We start from the raw sequence: 15,301 nt of genomic DNA on the forward strand, positions 1-15,301 counted from the left end.
TCTGGAGTTCTTTCCTTTGAAAAGACCAATGAGTACATCATGACTTAATACTTAATATATCATCATGCCCTTCTTACCATCATTTGCCATTTTAGAACATAAGAACCAAATTGACACAACTACTTTGCTCAAGGTGAGATGTGTTCATGCTAAACTGGGAGTTACTCCTTTCTGGGAAACTGGGGAACCAGTTCTGTGCTGCTGTCTTAAGATCTCAGTTGTGATGTCCACTCTCTACATTGTGTTTCACCTTGTATGTTTTATCTAATTTATCCTCCTTTTAGGGTAGGTTTAGTTGTTTGTCTTCTCTTCTGTGTATACTTAAGGTGATTGGGGACCATGGAAATGATATTCAAATAATAAAATTTGAAAGACTGCCCTCTTTTCTTTTTTCCAGAGATTTACATGGGTAAGCATAGTTTATTCTACTAAGTGTATTTCAGAATATCCTCAGAATTTCATTAAACTAATTTTCATAAAGGCAATTGCCATATTTAATTCAACATTTTTCCCTAAAACCAAGCCCTGAGGTTTGAATGGAAAGAATGTTAATTAGTTGAATAGAAGACTAGATTTTCTTAGATATTTTGAATTTTACATCATAGCTATCTGTATGATCCTTAGCTGCTACCTTGAGTAAAGTAGTAAAATATTAATTGATGGATAAATGTGTTCATATTATTGGCTGAATTTTATATGCAATTAAGAGCTAAAAACAAAACTAAACAACAAACAAACAAACAAAAAAAGAAAAAAAGAAAAAACACTGGTTCTATGAATGATTTCAGAGAATTATGGTATGCTGAGAATCCTTTTCCCTTAGAGGTAAAAGGAGCAGACTGGAATGTTGCCAGGAATGGGGGACACATTGTCTCTGCCTGTATATGTGACAATTCAGAGGGCCCTATTCCACCAACCACGATCAAATAGGAACCAAATTGTGATTGCTATAGTTTTCCAATGGTAGATTGCCTAAAATTTATACTATAGGTTCTTGGCTTCAACATCTCTTAAACTAGGAAAAAAAATCTTATTTTGGCCACATGCCAGGCAATGAAGCTATATTGTATTAGAAAAATTAAAGACTGCTCTCTTGGTTATGATTCAATTTGATGTGTCAATTTCTTTCCACTGGAATGGTAAGAATATATATTTTTTTAATTTTACAAAAAGTTTATATCATAGTTATGTTAAAATAAAAGATCTTCCTAATATCTGAAAGAAGATTGGAATAAGTGGAACTTAAGTTCCCTTCATATTTTATGGCTATTGAATGATAAGATCATTTCTATCAATGTGCATTCCTGCAACCAGCTGAAGGCCCAGAGTCAGGAGACCTGGGTTCTGATCTCAGTTGGCCACTGCCAGGTTAAAATGAAATCATCCCCTCCCAAACTCTATGGTCTCACTGTCCTTTATCACTTCAGTAGGAATTTATGAATTCTAATGAGATCACAGATGTGAGAAATCACACTGAAAAACTATAAATTTAAAACTGGGTACTGTGTTCTCTATAATTTCATAACTTAATATGAGAAATTTCCTTACATATATTAACATTTAGTCCCAAATATTTCTATTTATACCCTTTTATGACTCTCAGACTTCCATGTTTTTAATGTAGAAACTGCCCTTTTTTTTTTTTTTTATCTTTTCACCTGCTGGACAATTGCTGAGCTTGTTTGCAAAGACCAAATTGGGAATGAAAATTGCAAGAGATAATTTTTCCCTGTCATCTGTTTTCTTCTACAGTTATTAAATTATAAGATTAATAATATTTACAAATTTAGACACATATGAATATGCATATCATGACTTACACACAAAAATGGCATTAGGGTGGCTAAAGTGAGTTAAATAATATAAGTAAATAGCATGAATTAAGAATATGAGAACAGGAATAATAAGAACAAGACATAAAGTGGAAACAGAGATCAAACCCATCACACACTAAGAAATTCAGTCCATGGCTCTGGGTGGTCCCCAACTGCCTTGAAACTTCCTACAGCTGAATATATGCAATTAGGAGTGTCCCTAAGACAATCAGCTACAAAGTTGGGCAACATATTGCTTTTATTGATATTAACTTCAAGAATCATTTCTCCAGAGATTCCTTAAAATGACAAAGAATGATAAATAATCCATAATTGTTTAATAGTTTTCTTATACATTCTTGTCTCCATAGACACAAAATAAAGTTTTTTGAGCAACATTTATTTTCCATTACCTCCTAAATGTAAAGTTGTCTGCATGCCTTGCTGCTTTCAAGGGATTCTAGAAAGCTCTCTCCATAAAAAACAAACAAAAAATACTCCTTCCAATCTATCATGCATCTTTATTCTCCAAAAGGCTTACTAGAAGTAGCTACCTTTAGGAGTAGTCACAGTGAAAGGAGGTGATCTCAATGTGATTTGTCTGTCCTCTCAAGTATTAAACTACCTGCTGCCTGTGACATTCCTTTTGGTACTTAAACAGATAATCTTTGAATTATGGAGCCTCTGTTCCATGCACTGCCTAATGTAAAAAAAGAAACATTTTAATGTCATGAAAGTTTGACCCCATTCAATTTTTCTACACATAACCCTACTGAAAGGACTAAGATGACCCCTTCAAGATAACAGCAGAGACAACAGTGGGGAATGGCTTCAGAAGGTTTATGAGAATGAAAACTTCAATCAAGGATGTCAAGTCATATGAAATTCATTGTTTCACAGACAGGAAATAAGGACTGAAGAGAGGACATTTGGGCTCCTTAATGTTCATCATAAAGTATTTCAGGAAAAAAATCTTATTTTATTTCAGGAAGGAGACTCATATTATGATCTGATTACTTTAAGAATCCTTTTTGTCTTTTGTTTATATTGTAATTTGCTGCATATTTTCCTCTGGATAATTAGATGCAATGTTTAATGTCCTGAATATGTATAGTCACTTCATTTGAATTTGGCTGAAACCCATGATTTCCCACCTTACCTTAGGATAGAATGTGCCTTCTACTTACTCCAAGCATCCTCTTTCCAATAGTAACAATCCTGGTCAAATATGTAAGCTTGAGCATCCCTAAGGGATATGCTGCTAAATGTAAAGTGGATCTTCAAGTGCTGTTCTCCTGCCAAGCAACCAATTATAATGCTCACTAATCTTTCTGTAATGAAGTAGGGAGAGATCATTCATCAGGAAAATAATTGGTCAAATTAATCTAAAAGAACCTATTTAATTTTTGTGTCAATTATGCATTTATATAAAAAGAAAATGGCAGAAATTAATAACCTAACAAGATAGTGCACATATAGAAGATGCTTAAGAATTATTTCCAGTTCATAATGATTATGATAATAATAATGAAAAAGCAAAAAACCATAGAAGTTCAGACCTGACACATATGACTATCACTTGATAATCTTGTACTCATTTACAAACAATGAAATTAACAGAGGGTGAATTTGTTGATTACTGCAAAGTCATATGGTTTAGTTTACAAATGGTTTCTGCAAAAGCTATCTATGCATCAGACCATGAGTTCATTTATTCATTCAAAACATGCAGTATTTATCGAGCAAATCCTATATACCCAGCATTCAATAACAAGTTGAAGGAGATAAAAGAATGGGGCAAAATAAGGGCTTAGGTTAGCTTAGTAAAAGGTTAAGATGCAGGGTTAGAACAAAGTTTATCTAAATATAAATCCCAGGTCTACAATTCACTAGCTGTGTGATAAAGAGAAATATATTTAAACTCACCAAAGCCCCAGCTTTCAATATCAACTAAACACATAAAAAATGAGCAAAACAAAACTAATAAGAAAATTGACAGAGATAGTTCATAAATGTGAAGCTTACACCCCAATGTAAGTGATAAATCATAATATAAATCTATAATTATACATTCTGACAAATGCTGTCAATAAAGTTATAAGATGCCATGAGGCTGTGTTAGAAGGGCTGACATGGTGAAGGATCTTAGGGAAGATTTACATGTGGTAATATTTAGCCTGAGAACTGAAGGGTGAAAATTAGAGCTCACTAGTCAGGGATGGTGATGTGGGTGGAATGGCAGGCTGCAGGGAGGATGGAGAGAGCAGTCCTGCAGAGGCTACTTCAAGTGTCCAGCTCCAAGGTGACAAAAGACATTGTGTGATTGAAGAAGCAGAGAAAGCATGTATGTTAACAGAATGATTTTTTTTAATCCATGGAACTGCACTAAACAAACAGTGAATCCTAAGTTAAATCATTCAGTATACTTAATAGTATTTTAATAAAAATATGCTTTCATCAATAGTAACAAATGTACCACACCAATGCATGGTGTTAATCATAGGGTGATATATGGTAATCAGGGAATCCTGTGTTTTATGGATGATGGTTCTGTACAACTGCAACCATCAAACCAAAAAAAAAAAAAAAAAAGGCTGGACCTCAGAGAGATAAATAAAGCAGCACTAAATTAGGCAGTTGGAGTGGGCAGGGTCAGAAAAAATATGGACTGACTAGCCCCTATTAAAGATTTTGGAGAATGCCTCCAGTAGGCAATCAATGAAGAGTTTTATCATCCACATGGTGTGGTCAAGCAAAATTTAAGGAAACCTCTCCTTTCAATGTTGTGATGGTTGGGTTCATGTGTCAACTTGGCCAGGTGATGGTACCCAGGTATCTGGTTAAGCAAGCACTGGCCTGACCATTATTCCAAGGACACTTGTGGCTGGTTAATAAACAAGAAGGCTGGTTTATTAAATCATCAGTCAATTGGCTACAGCTGTGACTGATTACATCAATGAAGGGTGTGTCCTCCACAATGAGAGAATGTTATCAGCTGGATTTAATCCAATCAGTTGACTTTTAAGTGAGGCAGATAGAGGACCTTCACTTCTTCTTTGGCTACCCAGTGAATCATTTCTGAGTTCATTGAACACATTCATTGAAGTTGCCTGTTCACTGCCTGAGTTGTTCATCAAACATCTTCATTAGAGTTGCCAGTTTGCTGCCTGCCCTACAGAATTTGGACCCATTCATACCCATAGTTACATGAGACCCTTTTATAAAATCTTATATTTATAGATATTTCTTGTTGATTCTGTTTCCCTAGAGAACCCTAATACAAATGTGAAAAATAGAAGTATGTAGGCAGAGAGAGCCAGGACAAATGACTTACAGAAATACAAATGAGAACTGATGGCAGCTGGAGAAGGTGGACAAAAAGAAACTTTGGTGAGAGATGGATATGAGAGATATATGAGAACTAAAATGAATAGGAGCTGGTGACAAGAATTTTGAACAACCCAAAAAATCCTGAAATATCTGTGATTTTGAATGTGGTCCCTCCCCTATGCCCATCTCAGTGAAATAGTTTTACCCAGGTAAAAAAATGAATAAAACCTTCCATGATTCCATGCTATTAGGACAGTTGACTTGCAAGGGATGCCAGTGTCTTCTCAATCCTAACCTTCAACAAACTTCTTTGCTCATAGGCCCAAAGCAGGGTTATAAGGGGATTAGAAGCTCTGCTCTGGAAAGATAGGGCAGGTAAAACTGAGGAGATGTGGGATATTGCTAATTACCTTGAGCAGGGTCTTGTACTATGCCTGGGAATGGATTTGAAGAATACTGATGAAAGATGATGTACTATGAAGTAATATCAAAAGAGACTTATAAACAGCATGATAGACATGCAAGACCATCCCCACTTACTGTAAAGGAAAGGGTCCAAAAGGTCAGTGAGTTAAGAATGTTGGAGTGAATCAATTATATGCCCTTTCAACTATTACAAAGTAATGTGCATGCAATTAGGAAATCCCATGGAATAATGTAATAATCCTTGGTCCAGTCATTTCTTATGACTTTGTTACCATACTTAGCACTGAAGAAAAAAGAACAAGCAGTAAAATGCATGGAGAGAGAGTTTTGATAGAAGTTTGGCTGGCAGAAGTTATGATCTAAATACATAGTCACATTGTGGCAACCCTGAAAGTAAGTGGCAGGAAAAAGACTTCTGATCTACCTTTCACACCACTGGCAGTAAAACACATCGACTAAACCCAATAAGAAGATGTTGAGTAAATAAACCCATTAAAGCAAAAGAACAGCCTAACCTCCTAGAGCAAAGAGAAAGATAAAAAAGGGTGGAGAATGACTTTGGAGGGGCCAATGGAAGAAAAATATTTCAGAAAATATATGCATATATAATTTAATATTCTAAGATACATATATAGTATATATAATACATGTTTAGCTTACAAATATCTTTAGGTTAACGTTTACACAATCCCAAATGGAATATGAGTGAATATAGTGACTGAAAACAGTTTTCCCAGGGAATCAAAGATCCAGAAGATCTTCCCCTCCTCTTAATAGTTAATATTCTATTTTTCAATGTACAATATTTTTAATTACATTGCTAGTCATTTCACAAGCTATGAAATCCTAAGGAACTGTGGGGATCTACAACTATCAGGGACCATAATATTACATACACATTTCTGCCAGTTCATATTTCTTCCAAAATCCACTTTTGATTTTTTAATAATATTGAATATTATCTGGAAATGTTTTTGTATTTTTTTTTGTTTATTTGATTATGTATCTCACCCTTTTACACTAAAAGTCATTGAGATAAAGAGTCAATCATGTGTAGGAGCTCAAATGGCAGCATAGAGAGGAGTGGAAGACTCTTAGTCTCCCCCAGAACAATTCATAAATGACCAAAAAACTAGTAAATAACCTGGAATAACTGTGGTGAGACAAATGTGACTGTCCACTCATCATCCACCAACCTGAATTGGGAGGAATTCCCAAGATCACAGCATAAAATCTGTAAGTAAAATTGTGGACTGGCACTGAGAAACAAGAGCTGAGAGCTGAGAGCCCCTCCCTCATGGAAGCCTCGCAGTGCTAGAGAACAGCACTCTCTCAGCCCAGCTCCAACTGGTGTTTTAATGTTAACTGCTCAATACAGACAGCAAATCCTCAACAAGCAGACAGAGGTTTTTGGTGACAAATGACCTTGGGAGAGTTGGGGGACGTATCTTTCTCAGGATGGGAAGCCCAGAGGATCAGGTGCTATCTCTGGCTGATGGGTGAACCTGGGAGCTTTTCTGTCCCTTTCTTTCTCTGTGGAGAAAACCTCAGCCATTTTCAGCCCACAGTGCTTTGCAATAAAGACAGCCTCAGCCATTTTAAAATCAAATCAATTTGATCAGCAGAGTCAGAGAAACAAAGAACTTATTGAAGTACAGATGACCTCTCTGGAGGAGACATAGCTTCCTAAGAGGAAAGGGAGGAACCCAGCTCTACAACCTGCCTTACCAGAAACAGACCCCAAAGCCTGGGGGAAGAGAGCCACAGGTCACACCCTCTTACACAGAGAGGGACAGGTGCACCTGCCAGGCAGAAAACCACAGGTGTATCAATCCTCTAAGAAAAACCATCAGGGAAACCAGATACTGAATATTTCTTCCTTCTGTGACCTGAGCCTGTTCTTGCCTGGGAAAACCTGATTGGGGTGGCCTAGGAAGTCAGATGCCTAGACAACAGAAAACTACAACCTACACTAAGAAAAACAAAGCTATGGCCCAGTCAAAGGAACAAACATGCACTTCAAGTGAGATACAGGAATTTAAACAACTAATGCTAAATCAATTCAAAAGTTTAGAGAATATTTTGCAAAAGAGATAGAGGCTGTAAAGAAAACACTGGGCATACATAAGGCAGAAATTGAAAGTTCAAAAAAAACAACTAGTAGAATCTTTGGAAATGAAAGGCACAACAAAAGAGACAAAGGACACAATGGAAACATATAATAGCAGAACTCAAGAGGCAGAAGAAAGCGCTCAAGAACTGGAGAACAAAACTCCTGAAAGCCTACACATGAAGGAGCAGATAGAGAAAAGAATGAAAAAAATATGAGCAACATCTCTGGGAACTTAAAGATGAAACAAAGTACAGGAATGTACATATCATTGGTGTCCCAGAAGGAGAAGAGAAGGGAAAAGGGGCAGAGGCAATAATAGAGGAAGTAATCAATGAAAATTTTCCATCTCTTATGAAAGACATAAAATTGCAGATTCAAGAAGCACAGCGTACTCCAAGTAGAATAGATCTGTAGAGGCCTATGCCAAGACACTTAATAATGAGATTATCAAATGTCAAAGACACAGAGAGAATCCTGAAAGTAGCAAGAGAAAAGCAACCCATCACATACAAAGGAAGCTTAATAAGAATATGTGCAGATCTCTCAGCAGAAAACATGGAGGCAAATATATCATGGTGTGATATATTTAAGATACTGAAAGAGAAAACCCGCCAACCAAGAATCCTATATCCAGCAAAGCTGTCCTTCAAATATGAGGGAGGGCTCAAAATATTTTCTGACAAACAGACAATGAGAGACTTTGTGAACAAGACACCTGCCCTACAGGAAATAATATAGGGAGCACTACAGAGTGATAGGAGAAGACAGGAGTGCATGATTTGGAACACAATTTTCGGAGATGGCAGCACAGCAATGTGAGTACACTGAACAAAGGTAACTATGAATACAGTTAAGAGAGGAAGGATGCATGTGAGATACCAGAAGAAAGGAGGAAAGATAAAGAATGGGACTGTGTAACTTGGTGAAATCTAGAGTGTTCAACAATTGTGATAAAATGTACAAATATGTTCTTTTATGAGGGAGACCAAGCAAATGTCAATCTTGCAAGGTGTTCAAAATGGAGAGGCATTGGGGGACGGATGCAATCAATGTAGACTAGAGACTGTAACTAAAAGAATCATTGTATTATGCTTCATTTAATGTAACAAAGGTGATATACCAAGGTAAATGCAGATAAGAGGGGGGGATAGGGGAGGCATGTTAGACACTTGACATTGGTAGTGTTGTCTGACTCTTTAACGTACTTTGATTTAAGGTTACTTTCCCTTTTGCTACTTCCTAGCTGTCATTTTTTTTCCTCTTTCTCTTGTCTCTCTACCTTCTTTGACTCTCCCTCCTGCTTTGTGGAAGAAATGTAGATGCCCTTATATAGATAGTGGTAAAGGTGGTGAACACATAAATATGTTACCATACAGAGAACATCAATTGTTTACTTAGGATGGAATGTACAGTGTGTGAACAAAACCAACTTAAAAAAAAAATGGGTTGATGACATAACCTCAAGGGCAATATACTGAGTGAAATAAGCCAGACATATAAGGACAAATATTGCAGGGTCTCACTGATAAGAACTAATTATAATATGTAAACTCATAGACATGAAATATAAGGTACCAAGATACAGGATGAGGCTTAAGAACAGGGAGGGGTTGCTTAGTATGAGCAGAATGTTCAACTAGGATGAACTTAAATGTTTGGAAATGAACAGAGGTGTTGGTAGCAGATGTGAGAATAACTAACAGTGCTGACTGGCACATGAGTGAGGTGGAAAGTGGAAGCTCAGAGTCATATATGTCACTAGAAGGAAAGTTGGAAGTCAAAAGATGGGAATGTATAAACTGAATCCTATGGTGGGCAATGTCTATGATTAAGTGCACAAATATTAGAGCAAATGTATGACAATACAATTAGAAGTTAATAATAGAGAGGCATATAGGGAAGAAATATATACCTATTGCAAACTATATACTACAGTTAGTAGTTTTTCAACATTCTTTCATAAACAGTAACAAATGTACTATACCAACACTACGAGTCAACAATTGAGGGGGGTTGGTTAGGGATATGGGAGGATTCGAGTTTCCTTTTCTTTTTTCTTTTTTTTTTTTTTTTTTTTTACATCTTTCACTTTATTTGTTGTCTGGAGTAATGAAAAGTTTCTAAAAATTGAACAAAAATTAAGTGCCCAGCTATATGAGGGTACCAGGGGTGACTGATTGTATGCTTTGGATCTTTGGATAATTTTATGGTATCCAGGGGTGACTGATTGTATGCTTTGGATCTTCGGATAATTTTATGGTATCTGAACAACCCCAATGAAAATTAAAAAAAAAAAAAGAGTCAATCATGTGATTTTCACTGTTGTATCCCAGGACCTGTAATAGAAAAATTTTCAGGGAAAAATTTCTATAATAATGAATTGACCTCCAGCTGCATTATGACATTCCTGATAATAAAAAATATCTTCACAAAAAAGAATATATTGAAGCTCAGAGAACTCCTTTCACCTCCCAAATCTGTCAGGATCTCTGCTCAGATTTCTCTCCTTTCAATACCTATAGTCTTGGCCATATCACATGGCCCTGGACCAGCCATCAATGATAATTAGTGGAGGAATTAAACATTCCTCAACTCCATTTATAGTAGAGGACTCTTCCATGGAAAGCAAAACAGTCACCATGGGAATGACTATATCCTGGAGGACTTTACCATAGATCCTTTCCTGCAGTTGATATAATTTGTTGTTTTCCTTGGTATGTTCCTGGGGATTTATGGGATTTGCCTCTGTCATAGTGTGGATCTGTAATGACTCTGGAATTCACATGCCTACATATTTTTCCACCAGGAATCTGTCTTTTCTGGATTTATGGTATTGGCTTTCCTCTGTCTACACCGCAAATATCAAAGTGACCTTCAACTCTGAAGACAAGGGCATCTTCTTTACTGGTTGCATAACTCACATCTTATTCTCTGCCAGGCTGGCCTATATTGAGTGTTTCTTCTTGGCTACCACAGCTTATGACTTTTATGTTGCCATTTCTAACCCAATACTTTATGCTCAAGCACTGTCAAGGAAACTGTGCATCTATAGAGTTGTATATTCCTATACTGAGGGTTCATCAGCTCAGTAACAGACTAGCAATATATTCAAATAAGATTTTCCTGGTGATAAGGTTATCGACGACTTTTTTGGTGATGTCCAACCCTCATGAAGTTAGCATGTGATGTGAAAGAGCTACTAGGCTGTGCTGTTCTTCCTCGTGTCACCAATCCCACTGTGCTTATACTGACTTTCTACCTCATCATCAATTCCTCCATCTTGACTATCAGCTACACACAGGGCCACCTTGGAGCCTTCTCTACCTGCTCCTCTCACTTGATTTATGTCACCTGGTACAATGGCTCTGTTCTCTACATCTCTTCTTACACAAGTTTCAACTGTTTCCTTACAAGAGGCAAAATGATTCTACATTTTATAAACTTATCTTCCACATGTTGGACACCATGACCAACAGTCTGAGGAAAAAAGATGTGAAGATGCTCTGAATAAACATATCATGTTAACATAATTTGAAGTGTACATTCATGTAATTTTTTTTTTCAAATCAGTGCTAAGTGATATTAGATAATCCTTTGGTGAAGGTTTGGGGAACTGGGACTTGAGATACTTTCTTTTACTATTTTCTACTAAAATAAATTCAATTAGAAAGATGTGTCTTTCCACCAGTTTCCCTGTTTCATTTTAATGATCAGACTTTAATATGTATTGTAGAATACAGTTCAGAATATTATTATCACTTTTAAAAAAGCAATATTTTGCTTTGATAAAAAATCAAAGATTATGTAATATGTCTGGGAACCAAAAAATTAAGTATCATTTTGGCTATCTCCTTTAAGATTGAACATATTCTTGCTTTCTACCTATGGGATAGGCAAGAGTTGACTGTGAAGACAATTTTAATTGATTGTTGAGATTTGAGGAATATACCCTAAATCCTTCTAGTCAGTACTGTCAAAACTTCTGTGACAATAATGGAATTAGGAATACTAGGAATTTAACGATGATTAAAGACAGGGCAGAGTTGTTAGAAAATAATACATGTATAAGATCTGATGGGAAATTTCAGCACTAATAAATAAGTGAAATGATTACAATTAGTCCTATAATTTTAATTTAGATTCATTTTATAATTGTGCTTATTTCAGAAATAGCTCTAATCTTTCAATAATCAAGTTCTAACCACTGAATTTCAAGCTTCTCATTACTGAATTGCAGCTAATATTCCTTAACTCAAAGTGTTGTAGAGAATATTAAATAAAATATCAACTAAATATCTGATATATGCCAGATATTTAGCTATAGCTTTCTTCATAAAGTTTTCTGATAGAAGGAAAAAATTATCAGTTCTAGAAGATAGTGTTTTGTTTGTTTTTTTTTTCATTTTTTTGGTTGTTTGTTTCCTCTTGTTGTACATGTTCTTATTTTCCCCCAGTGGGCCATATATTGCTCTGCTTCAGGAGGGAGAATACTGTGGAATACCTATCATCAGAGAGAGAGATCACTCTTTACCTTGATACAGAATCCTAAATGAGATATCATTCTGTGGTTTTAGAATTATACTTTTATAGCCTTAACTTTTAAACACTTTGCATAATATTGTGTTAATGAAGAGAGCAAAATATTTAGAAACCTATTTTTCTATATACTCAATTTTTTTTTTTTTTTGTTTAAGGTGTGGAGCAACTGGTTGTGATTTTGACTGGAGTATTTATGGAGAGAAAGCCACTTTGAGGAGTAGAAACTGGAAGTCAATGGAACCTGGAAGAGAAAGGAGAGGACACAGCCATGTGACAATAAAGTCTAGTTCCCCCAAGATATTCAGCCCTCCAGAATGCCACCAAAACCTGGGAAGAAGCAAGAGTTTCAGCTTCTGAAACTATGAGACAAATTCTCTTACATATGCCAGCCCACTGTGTGGTACTTATCACAGCAGCAGACAAACTAGATTGGACACCACAGAAAATAAATATTTCTAAAATCTAGAAGCAAATTTCCAACTGTCTATTTCAGATCTTCTCCTCACCCAATAAAATTTGCTTAACAAGTTTCAAAGCCAAACCATTTACATATAGACACACACACACACGCACAAACACATACACACACACACACACACACACACACACAAATCCATATCATTTTATCTCTTTCTAAGAACTATAAAATCAAGTAAGAGGATAACTTTTAAGGAAAACATATTTCAGCAAAGAAGCCAGATACCATTGTGCTAAAACTTACAACCATAAATAATAGGTTGAAATAGTTTGTCAAAAGAAAATAATAAAAATTAAAGTGTCTTTTATGCATTTAATTATTTTCAGTATAACTTGTGGGAATTTTTTGAAGAATTGAAATGTTTACAAACATGTCTATAAATTAATAATTAGGAAAATATAAGAACATTTAGCAAAATGTTAACATCTCACTTTTGTAGTCTTATATCCTGTGTTGCTCCCCCGAAAGCCTCTTTGCCATCTTTATTCCTCATGCTGTAGATGAGAGGTTGAGTAATAGGTTCACTAGGGTGTGGAACAGGGCAGCCACTTTGTCTCTCTCAAGAGAATAAGTGGAGCTTGGCCTTGAGTACATGAAGAGCAAGGACCCATAGAAAGGCATGTCTGAGATCAGGTGGGAAGCACAGGTGGAGAAGGACTTGTGTCTTCCAGAGGCAGAGCACATCCTTAGGATGGCCAGGAGGATGTTGAAATAAGAAATCAGGATGGCAAGTTTGCTGGAGAGAACTGTAAAGCCCACCACACCCAGAAGGACTTTTTTATAGACCTGGGTGTCTATGCAGGACATTTTCCCAGCTGTGGTACATCATATGATAAATGGCCAGTGCAATTTTTACCATAGAAATGCATGGGAATGTGTTGGCAGGAATGAACCATAGCATTTATGAAGCCCTCTAAGTAGGTACCAGCAGCAAGTCCAGTACAGGGAGTCCTGGACTTGGTACCTGAACATCATAATGGGTTACAATTTGCAATGTGGTGTTCATAAGTCATGGATCCTAGAAGATCACACTCAGTATAGGTTATGACACAGGAAAAGAAGAACCAGGACCCACATCCAACCAAGAATAAATGTTTAACTTCTGAGACAAATGGACAGAATATGGGGGTATACACATTGATGTGTACTAGAAGTTTAGGAAAGATAAATTCCTGATGAAAAAGTACATTGATGGGTGTGGGTGGGGATCAGTCCCCATTAAGATAGCCAGGGTCATGTTCCCTGACAATGTTACCAAGTTGAGCATCAGAAATTTTCCAAATAGAGCCAGCTGCACTTGGAGATCTGAGGTGAAGCCCACCAAAGTGAATTAAGTCAGTGCAGTGTGATTTCCCAATTCCATGTCCACAGAGGTAAAAACCTGAATAAGATAAGGAGGAAAAAATGAATAGTGACTCATCAACTGTAAGAGGAAAACAAGGGCATCAATTAGGTACAAAATTACTAAGAGACTTGTGTAATTTTATTCTTAACTATACAGAGTTATAGAATTTCTTAATTTACACAGGTGACAGAGGAAATATGCTCAGATTTCTAAAATGCTTACCCTGTTGCTTCATTGTAGTGGTAGGATTTCTGAAAGTGAGAAGAGAAGATTTCAAGAATATTTGAGACCCAGCCTTGCCAGAATCACACAGCACAGCCTATGCTACAATCTGTTGTCTTCATAAACCACAAGGCCATCCTAGATAAGAGGATAGAAAAACAGACTCCACTCTTGAAATAAGGGCTTGTAAAGATAAGGAGCCATTTTGTCCTGAATATCCCAAAAGGTAATTTGTTTGTGGTATCTGTTATTTCTTAGTCTATTTTAAACAGATGAATTTGTGGTACAATTATTTTGCAAGCAATTCAAAATGGTGAGTATAATATTGGCTTAACAGAATTTTAGAAGCTTTCATCAAATTTATTTATATTCTAGTTCCAGGACTTCACTGGCACCTTGAAGATAAACTATTGTGTAAATATAAATTTCTGTTTGGAAGAGAATTTGAGAATGACAGTCTTCTTGTCTTATCTACCAGAATGAAAATACAGTTTATACAAACCCTAGTCATTCTTTCCTAAACTTCTTCCTTTAATCTCTTTTTTTATTAGAGAAGTTGTGTCTATATAGCAATCAAGAATAAAATACAAGTTTCATATATATCACCCCACCTCCAACATTTTGCATTTATGTGCAGCATTTGTTACAATTGTTAATAGCACATTTTGATGTTTGTACTGTTAATTAATTCTCTTGGTTTAACTTAGGATTCACTGTGTAGTGTAGTTCCACTGATTTTTTTTAATTTCATTCTGTTAACATATATACAATCTAACATTTACCCTTTAATCACATTCAGATATATATTTCAGTGCTGTTAATTGTGTTCATTATGTTGTGCTACCATCACCACCATCTATTACCAAAACATTTCCATCATTCCAACTAGGAGCCCTGTACTCTTTTAAGCCTTAGCTTTCATTCTCTATCCCCATCTTGTCCTCTGGTAACCAATATTGTAGATTGTTACTTTCTGACTTTGCTTATTCTAATTGTTTCAAATCTGTGAGATCATACAATATTTGTCCTTTTGT

General features: G+C 36.0%; 2 pseudogenes; one reads left to right on the plus strand and one right to left on the minus strand.

Annotated features, from left to right (window-relative positions):
- LOC119511347 overlaps positions 1-12,977 on the plus strand; it is a 56,616-nt pseudogene extending 43,639 nt beyond the window's left edge.
- A 150-nt stretch (positions 12,978-13,127) lies between these two features.
- On the minus strand, positions 13,128-14,072 carry LOC119511350 (annotated as a pseudogene).
- Positions 14,073-15,301: the final 1,229 nt, after the last annotated feature.

This window comes from Choloepus didactylus, chromosome 16 (assembly GCF_015220235.1).
Source record: "Choloepus didactylus isolate mChoDid1 chromosome 16, mChoDid1.pri, whole genome shotgun sequence".
In the NCBI taxonomy this organism is placed as follows: Eukaryota; Metazoa; Chordata; class Mammalia; order Pilosa; family Megalonychidae; genus Choloepus; species Choloepus didactylus.